The following is a 13,490-nucleotide window of genomic DNA, read 5'->3' as shown; positions in this document are numbered from 1 at the left end:
CACCAGGAAAGCCCTTTTAAAGAACATCAACAAAGAGAGCATTTGTGTAACACTTTGTGCATGGCATTGAAGCAAAAATCACGTGGCTTAAATATCCAAATAACCAGTAACACCAGAATTGCTCTTTCCCTCATATTTTGATTGAGATGAGTAAGTGGGTGGTCAGAGGTCAAGGGTTGTCAGCAGCAGGTGGGTTTGGGGCTTGAACCAGGGTCATCTGCCTCGACCATCACTGTTCTGAGATCTGGTCTCCTGTTAGGAGCTGCCGAGCAGCAACATCATACACGTGGTAAAGAGACAGCCTACCTGATTCCAAGATTCTTCGAGGCAGACCCCCCCTGGTCTTCAGTTATGGCAACCAAGGTCAGACACCCACCCCAGCGGCATGTTCCTGGACCAGCCTCCAGTGCACACTCTCGCCTCCTGTCATTATCTCTGGGGCAGAGAAAAGCCCACCGCCTTTCTCCCCAGAGCACTCTTCCCAGAAACATCAAAGGTGTGTTCCCGCCACAGACTACTTGAGCTGTTTTGGAAATTGGGGTTAATTGCAAGACGGGGCCCAGAGCCCAGTGAGCCATCTCTGGGGCTGGTGCTCAGCGAGAGGTCAGCAGGGCTGGGCCCCAGGGAGAGAAGAGGGCCCTGCCAGGGAGACAGACAGGGACAGCATCACTGTCTCTCCAGCTGGGATCACGTGGGTGACCCGCAGGAGACACTGATGACGAGGAGATGCCTGAGACCCAGAGCTGCCCTGGTCTGTCAGCTGCCCCCTGACAAGGCAGCCGGCAGGTGATGGCCTCTGGCTTGACCTACACCATCCGATGAGCAAGGAAACAGCCACCACCTCGCGCCTCCTTTCAAGTCACACAGGGGTCACTCCTTCAGTGAAACACACCTACGGTGGGTCACCCATCACCCCTGGGACCTGTCTGTCCACAGTTATCCCCTCAGACACAGCCTGAAAGAATTCCCTGGTTGAAGGAGAGTTGATGCCTGCCCGGGTTAAGGTCCAGGTCTGGGCACCATGGCCTGTTTTGAATGACTTCTTTAACACTCTCTATCTTGTCCTCTTTCATACCAACTTCAGGGACTTTTTCAGAGACGTGTACATGAGTAAAATAATGCTTGTTTCTTGCCCAGTCACCGAGTCTTGCCCTGAAGCACACTTACAAAATTGACAAACTGAAATTCACCTCCTGTCGTTGGTCCAGCAAACTATGGACAGGCTTTCAATGCGAAGGCCTTTCCCTCTTCCTGCATGTGGCTTTAGGTTATTGAACTAACGTCACTCCTGGGCAGCCCGGCCTCAGCGATTTCACCTGTGACATCGGAACGTTGCTCCATCTGACTCCCCACTAATCTCGTGCCCAGATCAAAGGCGGTGCTCACCAGGTTTTCTCCTAAAAGAAACAAAACATCTCATGTGCTCCTTGAAGACTCTGCTTAATGAAACCTGGCAAGTCTTTTTTCTGTGCACACGTGTGACACACACACTGATGAATAAAACCTGTCCAGATGGGTGGAAACCGTCTGATCTGTTATGAATAACAAATGGACCAGAAATCAACAGATCCCCTGAGAGCGTGGTGCTGATTATTTCCTTAGTTGATTGGAGTGTCCAGGCCATCCTGATGGATGGAGCAGAAGCTCCATTGTGAGGGGAGGAGAATCCAGGAGTCTCGTTATGCCAGGAAATGCCAGCAAAATTCCACATCTGGTTGACAGGACTTTCGTACAAGTTTGATATTCACCAGAACAATTTTACTGTCATGGTTTTAAATTTCAATAGAATATATTAATTGTTTGTATATAATTAATACAAGGGGCTTCCTAGTGGTAAAGAACCCACCTGCCAATTCAAGAGACATAAGAATTTCAGGTTCAATCCCTGGTAGTGGGGAAGATCCCCTGGAGAAGGGCATGGCAACCCACTCCAATATTCCTGTCTGGAGAATCCCATTGACAGAGGAGATGGGCGGGCTAGTCCCTGGGGTCCCAAAGAGTCAGACACAACTTCACAACTAAACAACAAGAGATTAGATCTTAAATGTTCTCAAAATAAAATGCCAACCACAAAGGTTCTACTTAGTAGCCACATTAAAAAGAAAGTCAAACAGGTGAAACAAATGTTAATAATAAATTGTGTTTAATCCCACACAGCCAAAATACTATGATCTCAAAATGTAATCCATATAAACTGTACTGGGAGATTTTACGATCTTCTTTTCGAAACAGATCGCAGAAACCTGGTGTGTGTTTTACCCTTCAGCACATCTCCCTTCAGATGCTGAATTTTCATCAGAAATTCTTGCTCTGTGTTTAGATTTCATACCCTTTCCAATTGAAAACACTAGATACACACACCCAGGTGGTGCAGTCATACTGAACAGTTTTTTTGATAGCTGCTTTAAATTTAAGTGCTACATAATTAAATGAACAATGCATAACTGTCTAACTGTCTGTCCAGGGGCCACCCTTCTGGACATCACAGTGGTCAGGGCAGACAGAGCCGTGGGGCCACATGACCCGGAGCAGTAGAGGAGCCAAGGTGCTTCCCAAGGGCATGGCTGTGGGAAGAAGCCACGGTTCCAGTGGCTGCTAGTGGCAGACACTGCAGTGGAGGGTCGGTGGTTAAAGGAAAGTTAGGAAAAGTCAGCCAAGCCAACTTCTTGGATATTGACTTTGTAGGGAAGGAGAGACATGATATGGGGGCCTCAGTGGGTGCAGACGGGAGAGTGTTAGGAATATTAACTCAGAGAAAGGAAAAGTCCTGGACAAGACTGCATAGAGGAGAGTCACTGATGCCATCTCAGAGGCTGTTTTTCTCTGAAATCATGGTTTTCTGAGTCTTTTTGGACGTGGCTTGGAGGATCTCAGTTTCCTGACCACAGACTGAAGCAGTGAGAGTCTGGATCCTAACCAACAGGCCACCAGGGAACTCCTTTGAAATCCCTGTTTAAAGCCACGTGTGATCATGATAGTCACAGCAGCAAAGTTTACCAAGGGTCTCCTGCATGTTGGTTGTACTTGGTCCGTGAGTTGTCACATTAATTGACATGTAATTACAGAATCATAGGTTCTGCTCTGAGCAGGAAAGGAAAGGCCAAAAGTTCAGTAGGACCAACCCATCACCGCGATGGGAACGGAATCCCGAGGTGGACGCTCTGTTTGGGACTGGGACCTAGGCTGACACGTGGGGACCCAGCCCCTGTGCTCCTTCCTCTCCGCCGTGGCACTTGCTTCCTCAACTTGGAACTGATGCAGAGCAGCTTCTGACATGGCAGCCACTTTGGCACAGACAGGACGGAGAGCAATGCTGAGCCTGCGGGCCAGTGCAGCGGGTCCTGGGCCACAGAGCCGGCAGCAGCCTGAAGGCCAGCCCTCCCAGGGGCTGAGGGGCTGCATGTGAAACCCCCTTATTTGTCCGCCATGATCAAATCATTTGCACAGTCCTGCAGGACGTGGATCCTTCACCAATGGCTGGAAACCGTAGGGGAACCGGTTTATCTGCACCAGGCCTGCAGAGACCACAGCCGCTCACACGTGCAGAAAACATGTCTGGCCCACTTCAAAGGCGCCGTGCCTGTCTTCACCACCAAAAGAAGGAATTCCGAAAAGAAAGCCATAAATAAGCCTATGGGTGCAGGGTGGGGCAAGGGGAATTTCAGCTTTTTGGATCACTCTGTTGAAAGGCAAATTTTTTCCCCCTTTTGTCTTTGGCTGATCTTGAGCCACTAAAGCAATTGGCATAATTTTTAAATACTGAGCACTAAATGAAGATGTATTTTCTTTTAAAGTCTATCCATCTGTAACAGCAATCCTGGTTCATGAGAAAGAAGGCGGTGGCCTCACCTGCTCAAAGAATTCCACTGCCCACAGGCTCCAGAGAGACCCGAGAAGGGCTGAGTCAGGTGGAAGGTACCAGACAGAGAGCCTCAGGTAAGAAAGCAGGTCCCAGGGTTCACCCCCAACCCGGTCCTGCCGGCTCGTTTGATGGAGAGGACTGTTGGGAAGTCAGCATCACCCAGTCAGTGTGAAGGCCCTGTTACATACGACCCTACAGGAACAGCCCACACATACACAACACACTTGCCTTGTTCCAGGCAAAACTCTGAACATGTTACATATGCATGTATGCATGCTCAGCTGTGTCCGACTCTTTGCCACCCATGGGCTGTAGCCCACCAGGCTCCTCTGTCTGCCACTCTATGGGCTATAGCCTGCCAGGCTCCTCTGTCCATGGGATTCTCCAGCCAAGAATACTGGAGTGGGTTGCCATTTCCTTCTCCAACAATACATATGGATATATTTAAATCCTTTCCATCTTCATAACAACACTTGAGAACAAGGACACTGAAGCACAGAGAAGTTAAGTCACTTGCTCAAAGCCACATAGCTGAGCAGGGCAGAGCCAGAACTGGATGGCAGCGTGGGCTCTGAGCCTGCTGGAGACTCAGTATTCCCTGTCTCACCCCAACTCAACTATTCTCTGGACAGTTTCTACATTTAAATCCCGGGGAGAAGGAAGTGACATTGAAGGAAATCCCCTCCCTCCAGACTCCAGCTAAAATTCGAACCTCCTCATCTGTGTAGCTGATGGATATACAGATGCCATTTTTTTTTTTTTGCTTTGCTTTGATATTAAGATTTTTCTTTTAACATGCCATGAGATATCTTGACTGTATATTTCCCAAAGTAATTTTCCAGCTGCATCTCCCAAGACTTTACTGAATGTGGGCTAGTAGCTCTATATCTTGTGTGTGTGTGTTCAGTCGGGTCTGACTCTTTGTGTCCCCATGGACTATAGCCGCCAGGCTCCTCTGTCCGTGGAACTCTCCAGGCAAGAATACCAGAATGGTTGCCATTCCCTCCTCCAGGGGATCTTCCTGACCCAGGGATTGAACCCAGGTCTCCTGCATTGCAGGCAGGTTCTTTACCATCTGAGCCACCAGGAAAGCCCCAGAGCCAGGGCCCCGGTAAAGACTGGCCTAAATTTCTTGTCAGGTCTCTGATGGAATCCCATTGATTAAGGAAGCCAAGAACCCTGGTGAGTAACCGTCTGCAAACATGACGCATGGTGTGGTCACAGGTCCCAGGAAGGAAGGTGTGAGCGTCACCGGGGCCATGCCCTCTGCAGTTCTGACCAAGGCCAGGGGAGACAGTCACAACCCAGAATGAGTGTGGAACCACCCAGATTCAGCATAGAGTATGTGTGTCAGGAGCCTCAGGGCTCTAAGCTGCTGGGCTTCAGGCAAAGGGCTCAGGCCCCTAGTTGCTGCTGCCGGGTGAAGAGCAGGGAGCCATGTAAGCTCTGGTGGGCGTGGTCTCTGGGCGGTGCGTGCCTTCACCATTTTATGAGGGCGGCTGTGGATCCTCAGACCATTCAACAAACAGATGTGCAAATAGAAATACCAAAACCCATTGCAGAATACTCATTTTTATGTTAATTTATTCAGTCATTCACTAAACATCTATGGAGCACTCCCTGTAAGCAGGCGATGTGGGGAAGCTGCGTGGATCTGTAGCAGCCCTGAATTATTCATAAGACCGCTCCCTTGCTGAACATGGATGACCGCGTGGGCCTCATTTTGGCCCATCCGTGCTCATGAGCCTTCTCTCAGCCTGTGGACAGTGAGAAGCCCTGGAGCGTTGGCCGGTCTGTGGGGGAGGTGGACGGAGGTAGGAGCTGAAGGTGGGGGGACCCTTCCTGCAGGGCAAGGGCCTGTGTTTACGGTCACTGTCCTTTCAGGCCCCAGCATCTCTTCCTTCTGCCCGGCATGGATGAGGGTGTGCCGGGCTCCTGGGCAAGGCCACAGGCCATTCTGCTTGGGACGTAAGTCATGGGTCTCTGTGTAGATGCTGCCAGCGCCCTCTGCTTCTGTGGTCCAAGGCTGTACAGCCTCAGAGGACCAGCTCACCTCCAAACAGACTGACATGGGAAACCTGAAATTATCAGAGCAACCTCTTCTGTGAGTAACAACCCTTCTCCAGAAAGACCCAGTGTTCATCAGGTAACACATTTAAATCACAAGCTTTCGCTAAGTGTGGCTCAAGCCAATTTAGGAACAGATTCCAATTTCTGAAGCTGGAAGAGGCCTTAGAATCCAGATTTTTTTATTTTAAAACAAGAAAAATGGGGCCCAGAAAGGCAGAGTGACTGGCCCGGGAGCCCGGCTGGTGGGCAGGCAGGGTTGGGACTCAGAATCCCTGAGCCTCTGTACCCGCTCTGCACTGCACACCTTATTGCCTACAGCAGTGCTGACAAACTGTGCACAGGATATATTCAATTCTGAATTAGCCTCACTGTGCACATCACTCGATCCAGAAACACAGAGAAGTGGGAGAGACTGGCTGAAAGCCAAAAGGGTCCAATCTCAGTTCTGTAAGTAACACACTGTGTGACCGCAGGCAAGTGGTCCAACCTCTCTGGACTTCATTTCCTTTGTGTGTAAACTGACCAAAGTTGAAAGTCTTTCCCATCTGCACTATCCATGACTGAATGCAAAAAGCCTTGCACGGTTAGACACAGGTCATGAGCAAGAGAACTAGGTGAGGGTTTGGGCTGAAACTTGCTGACTTGATTTGCTCCCTGTTGATAGCTTGAGTAAGGGAACACATGGTCCACCAGGAGATCCCCACACCCACCGAGGTGCAATGTGCAGGGTGATGAGCCACTGTGGTGGGGGACGGAGTAGATGGTTCACAGGGCCGCCCGCTGCGGAGTCCGCATCGCTCTGGCCATTGTGTCATGCTGGCTGTCAGCACCCCCATCCTAGTCAAGGTTGGGGGGAATAGCAGCCAGTCCTGGTCCCTGAACTTTTTACCTGAGCCTTCCTTCTGAGACACCAGACAAGGTGTGCAGAGGGACCCCTGAGCCCTGGGGACCCAGCTCTGCTTCCTGGCAAACCGCACCCTCTCTGATAGAGAGGATGTGCCTCTGATGTGCAGGACAGCCCCCATTGGACCCTCACATTAACCCCAGGAGACTGATGTTACCCTTATTTTATAAATGAGACAATGAGGGCTCTGCAAAGTGAGCTGGCGGTCCTGCTCGTGATCCACAGCCCCCTACCCCGTGCTGGGGGGCAGGATCAGAGTTTATATACTGTGCATGATGGGACAGGCCGAAAATCCAAAGGAGCTGACAATCCAGTGAGGAAAGCTCAAAGCTCATCCAAGATGCTCGAAACTAGCAGAGGAGGGTGACCACGTCCTACCTGCCCTGGCTGCACTGCCTGAGGTTCCAGGAGGTCCAGGTAGAGGGTGGTGGGGAGGCGAGCGATGACCCCACAGCCTTACCTGTTACCTCGCTCACAACCATGACACCGTTTGCTGGGCAAAAATCAGCACACCGAATCCCAAGACAGTAATAAATGCTGTCGGAAGACAAAGCCCAGATGTTCTAGCACTAGGGGCAATATTGTGGTTTCCGCTGTAACTTTTGCCCTCCGTGCAGAGTCAGGGCAGGGAAGTAGGGAGGTGGGACATTTCACACTAATTTTCCCCAGCAATGGTGGTGGCTTTTTGTGATCAGAGGTGGACCTGACATTCCCCCAGCATAGGTGGTAACTCTGATCTTTCCCAGAAGAGTTAAGCTCATAAAGAGGATTTTTCCGCTTTTCCTAAAAGCGGAAAAATCCTCAAAAGTTAAGCACCAAAATATTGAGAGAGGCAACCGCTTAAACAAATGGAAATTCCCCATCCAAAGAAGAAAGGTCTCAGCCCAGGTGAGTCAGAATTTAAGGATTAGCAGGGACTGCAGACTGAGCGTTGATGAATGAAGCTGCTCCAAAGAGGCATGAGGATTACAGCTCCACGTGGTCCCAGGACCACCTGGCCCCTCATGCCATGGTTGCACACTAACTGCATCCAGAATCCAGGCTTCCGTGCGCAGTTAGACTGTGCGGCTGTATGTGTAAGTCCGGGCCCACCCTCCCTCCCTCCTTGAGTAAGAAACCAAGGAAGGAGGCTCTTCAGGTTGGCCTGAGTCAGGATGGGGTACACAGAGGGGCAGAACCGGCAGAAACCTCGAAGGTTATAGGTTCTGTTCCATCTGTTGGCAGAGAAGGAGCCTGAGTCCTGCGGAGAGAAAACGATTCCCTGAGATCCCCAGGGCACTCGCTGCTGGAGCTGAGGTCCCTGTTCTCCAGGACCACAGAGGCCGGTCACCTCATGCCATGACCGAGAAGCCCAGAGGGGCAGGCACCCTGCCCAGTCCTGCTCCAGTCTCTGCAGGCTTTGCTCCTCATCCCAGCCATGTCCCCTGTGGTGCCCTGGCCCACACTCTCCTCCCATCTCCACCCCCACCCACCTCATGCAAGTGGCCTGGGGATGTCTGCTTGGGTCACTACTTGGCCCCTGCATGTCCTAAGCAGAGTTTCATCCCACTGGAAAGGCCTGAGAGAGTGAGGGGACGGGAGGAGAGGGATGGGGAGGGCAAGAGGAGGGGGATGGCAGGAGAGGGGACAGGAGGGGGGATGGGGGGCAGGAGGAGAGGGATGGCAGGAGGGTAGATGGGAGGGGGATGGGGAGTGGGGGGACAGGAGGAGGGGGATGGAAGGAGGGGGGATGGGAGGGGAGATGGGAGCAGGGGTGGGCAGGAGGAGTGGGATGGCAGGAGAGGGGAGGGGAGGGGGGAAGGGAGCAGGAGGGGTGATGGGAGGGGGGAGGGGAGCAGGGGGGCAGAAGGTGGGGTTAGGGAAGCAGATTCCCGCCTGGGAACACTCCAGGCTGGCTGTGCATGGACTCACAACAAGACAGTGAGTGATAATGGGGGTCAGGAGTTGAGGGTCTTATCCGCTTAAACTCTCCCCTCAGACCAGGAAGTTCTGAGTCCTCCCAAGCCATCAGGGCCTTACTGTGTTCTCCAGGGGGCAGTTGTTTCAAGGCCTCACTAAAAGGAGGGAAGATTTGGTTGGGGGGGGCTGCCTCCCCTCATTGTGAGGAAGATGGATTTTCTGACGGGGCAACCCAAGCAGGCGGGGCTTTTCCCTTAATGCCCACTAGACTCGGAGAGTCATGGGCAGTGAGGGTTTATCACATGTAGCTGGAATGTCCGAGCATCAGTTTTAAAAGCCTTACATCTATTTATGAGGTGAGGTTCAACCTCAGTGGAATTTGTGGAGTGTATGGATTTGTATTTCTTAATCCTCAGAAACTGCACGTATCTGTGTGGCTTTAGACCAAAGGAACCAATGCTGCTTCATCTTTCTGATCATTTAGACCAACCTGAATATTTCCAGGTGTTGTTTGTTTTAATTCATTCTCCCTGCCCTCCAACACTTTAAGAGATATTATATAAAACCACCCTTAATTATTTCAAAATGAAATTAACTTCCAATGTAATTTTGAGAGTAACCATCAGTGACAGAACTTTTATATTAATAGCAATGAGTAAAAATCAAACATTGCGATATAATATATATTTTCATGTCCAACTGCATCTGCTCATCTTTGAGGCTACTTGATTGAATCAGTGATCATGCCTTTTATTTATGAACTATGGACTGCCCGAGGTAAGAATAAGCCATTGCCACACAGAGGGAGGTTTTTCAAGCATCTGCGTGTAAGACCTGGTTTTCCAAAGGTTTCCATCTGCAAAGTGCTTGGGACAATAGGAGTCTTTTCTTAGCAGCCTGGCTCTGGAGACTGGGCTCCGTTATTGTTGTTCAATAGCTAAGTCATGTCCGACTCTGCAACCCCATGGTCTGCAGCATGCCAGGCTTCCCTGTCCTTTAGTATCTCCCAGAGTTTGCTTAAACTCATGTCTATTAAGTCAGTGATGCCATCCAACCATCTCATTCTCTGGTCCCCCCTCTCCTTTTGCCTTCAGTCTTTCCCAGCACCAAGGTCTTTTCCAATGAATCAGCTCTTCACATCAGATGACCAAAGTATTGGAGCTTCAGCTTCAGTATCAGTCCTTCCAATGAATATTCAGGGTTGATTTCCTTTAGGACTGACTGATTTGATCTCCTTGCTGTCCAAGGGACTCTCAAGAATCTTCTCCAGCATCATAATTTGAAGCATCAATTCTTAGGCACTCAACCTTCTCTATGGTCCAACTCTCACATCCATACATGACTACTGGAGAAACCATAGCTTTGACAATAGGGACCTTTTCAGCAAAGTGATGTCTCTGCTTTTTAATATGCTATCTGGGTTTGTCCTAGCTTTTCTTCCAAGGAGCAAGCGTCTTTTAATTATGTGTTTGCAGTCACCATCCACAGTGATTTTGGAGCCCAAGAAAATAAAATCTGTCACTATTTCCACTTTTCCCCATCTATTTGCCATGAAGTGATGGAGCCAGATGCCATGATCTTAGTTTTTTGAATGTTGAGTTTAAGCTAGCTTTTTCACTTAACATGACATTATAAAGCAATAATACCCCAATTTTAAAAAAAAGGTGTATGTATATGCATGTATAACTGAGTCACTTTGCTGTGTATCAGTAATTACCTTATAAATCAATGATACTTCAATTAAATTTTTAAAAATTTAAAAAGTAAATAAATAAATAATAAATGTCATGATTGTCTCCATTTTTCACAGGGTACCTCTCTGTAGTGAGTAGATCCTGACAAGCACAAGGTCCCAGTGACCTAAAGCACTGCCTCCACCCCACTGGAGTGAGTCCTAACCCCATCAGTGGATGTGGGTCCCACCATCACATCTTTATTCAGAGCTGAGTCCTTTGGGGGGCCTGAGGGGAAGAGACCCTCGCAAGACAGGGAGGACAGGCAGGACTGGGGAGGGGCTGGCTGGGCTGACCTTGCCTGGGCCAAAGTAAACAGGCCCTTTGTGGCCATTCTTTTAATTAGATAATTCAATCAGTCTTGACAGGCTTTCTAAACACAGACAGGAGCACGCCCAAACTGCCACAGGGTCAGTGATCCTGAAAAGCTGATTTTTCCACTCTCTCCTGGATATAAAAATAATGAAAGCTGGGAAGAGTTTTATTAACTTTTTTTTTCCCCTTCACACAGTACCGCTGAATTTTTTTCCAAAGGTCTAGAGAAGAAAACAAGCCACAGAACCAATTTTTTAAAGGAAATTATTTGTTTCTCCTAATCTTTGTAAAGCAGTGTTAGTCACTCTGTTGTGTCCAACTCTTTGCGAACCCATGGACTATAGTCCAGCAGGCTCCTCTGTCCATGGAATTCTCCAGGGAAAAATACTGGAGTAGGTAGCCATTCCCTTCTCCAGGAGACCTTCCCAACCCAGGGACTCAACCTGTGTCTCCTGCATTGCAGGCAGATTCTTTACCATCTAAGCCACAAAAAAAAAAAAAAAAAAACCAATGAGAAAAGTGGTATCCACAGGCTCCACCCTCCCCTTGCTCTTCCCCCACCAAGCAGACCCCTGATTGCAGCAGCTGGCCTTCTAGCGGGGAAGAGGAGGGCGCAGGCAAGATGGGGGGGATGGTTGGGAATCTGAGGCCAGGTCAGGATGCTTTAACTTTTAGAAAAGCATAATTAATAGGAAAAAACAATACACATTTGAGCGAATTTCTTCTTCCTTTTCAGAAGCAACCTAATAACTCTTTCAGTTAAAGGGAGCAAAGGAATACAAAGACCCGAGTCCAAATGATGTTTCAAGAAGACTTTCCGTTTCTGCTCATCTAGGATGGTCCCTTTCCCTGGAGGGCGGTCTCCTGACTTGTTGTCCCTTAAAGACTGTTTCAGGACCCCCTCGGGGCCTGCCCCCTCCCTGCTCTCCCCCCCCCACCCCCCCACCTCTTGCCTCCCACGCCGGCCAGGCTGCGGTTCAGAGGCCTCATCATCTAAGCGCTCTGCAGGCCCTGGACTTGCCCTGACTTTCTTACTATTGTAAGCTCTGCCGCCCACAACCAGTCGTCAATCCCCCACCACCTGACCTCCCCCCTTCCCTCCCAGAGCAGCTCCCACCCAACACAAGCTGTCCTGTGGAACACACTGTCCTCCTAGGATGGTCAGACCCGGTGGTTTCCATACATGCTGGATGCTTGTCCTTAGCTACTTCAGTGTGTAACAGTCATTTTCTTCCAGGCTGTAGCTTTATTTTCATTTTTTTAGTGTCTTTTGATAATTCAAATTTCTCATTTTATTGGGATCAAATGTATTGTGAAAGTCGCTTAGTCGTGTCTGACTCTTTGCAATCCCATGGACTGTGCAGTCCATGGAATTCTCCAGGCCAGAATACTGGAGTGGGTAGTCTTTCCCTTCTCCAAGGGATCTTCCCAACCCTGGGATCAAACCAGGGTCTCCCATATTGCAGGTGGATTCTTTACCAACTGAGCCACAAGGAAAGCCCAAGAATACTGGAGCAGGTAGCCTCTGGCTTCTCCAGGTGATCTTCCCGACCCAGGAACCGAACTGGGGTCTCCTGTATTGCAGGCGGATTCTTTACCAACTGAGCTATCAGGGAAGCCCTGAAAGTCGCTCAGTCGTGTCCGACTCTTTGCAGCCCCATGGTCTACACAGTCCATGGAATTCTCCAGGCCAGAATACTAGAGTGGGGAGCCTTTCCCTTCTCCAGGGGATCTTCCCAACACAGGGATCAAACCCAGGTCTCCCGTATTGCAGGCAGATTGTTTACCAGCTGAGCCACTTTTTAATAGATTGCTTGTGTTTTTCTGTGTCTTGATTTAAAAAAAAAAAAATTTCTCTCCAAAGGATATAATGATGTGCTGTTATAATCTTTTCCAATTTTTTTTAAATTCACATTTAAGTGTTAACTGAAATTTGTTTTTGTTACATATGAAACAGGCCATGATTTTTATTTGTTTTCATATGGATAACCATCTGTCCCAGCTGCTTTTGTTAAATAGTCCAACCTTGTGTGCAGTGAATTCTATGTCACCTACCAAGTTTCTGCCCACAAGTATCTAACTTTGTGCCTGTATACCAAAGATGTGACTTTGTTCTCAGATCTCAGAAGCCAACCCCGCACTGCAGGGCCTGCTCCAGCCAACCCCTCAGCTTATTCACATCTTTTCCAACTGTGAGAAACATGGTTCTTGTTACCTACAACATATTTGCTCTTTTGCTCAATCCTAGAATAAATACAAAGTAGGTTCAATAGTTAAAGAAGAAGGAAAGAAAAAGACCAGACCCAAGCAAAAGAGAGGACAGGATGAATGTCCCAAAGCTGCAGGTCCGGGAGAGAAAGACAGTCTGCTCTGTGCCTGTCCTCAAAGAGCAGTGATCTAGACCCCTGGCTCCCTGCTCTGAACACAGCAGCATTATCGGACAGCCAGCACCCACCAGGAGCAGAGGAGATGCGGGGACCAGAGTGCAGACAGGACAGCTCAGTGCTGGATGGGCTGCAGGGTGGCAGGCGGTCCCTCCCGATGAGCTTGGTCCCACACACGTCCATCCTTCTCAACCAAGAAATCATACAGCGTCCTCCTCCCGGCTTATCTTCCTGCCCAAGGGAAGCCATAGAGAATTATAACAAAGGGGATCTTGTTTCTCTGTTCAATGCTCTCTAGAGACTGGTTTGGAGACACAGATTCA

This window comes from Ovis canadensis, chromosome 23, assembly GCF_042477335.2.
Source record: "Ovis canadensis isolate MfBH-ARS-UI-01 breed Bighorn chromosome 23, ARS-UI_OviCan_v2, whole genome shotgun sequence".
NCBI lineage: Eukaryota > Metazoa > Chordata > Mammalia > Artiodactyla > Bovidae > Ovis > Ovis canadensis.
The sequence above is the reverse complement of the archived record's forward strand: the minus strand, read 5'-3'. Positions refer to the sequence as shown.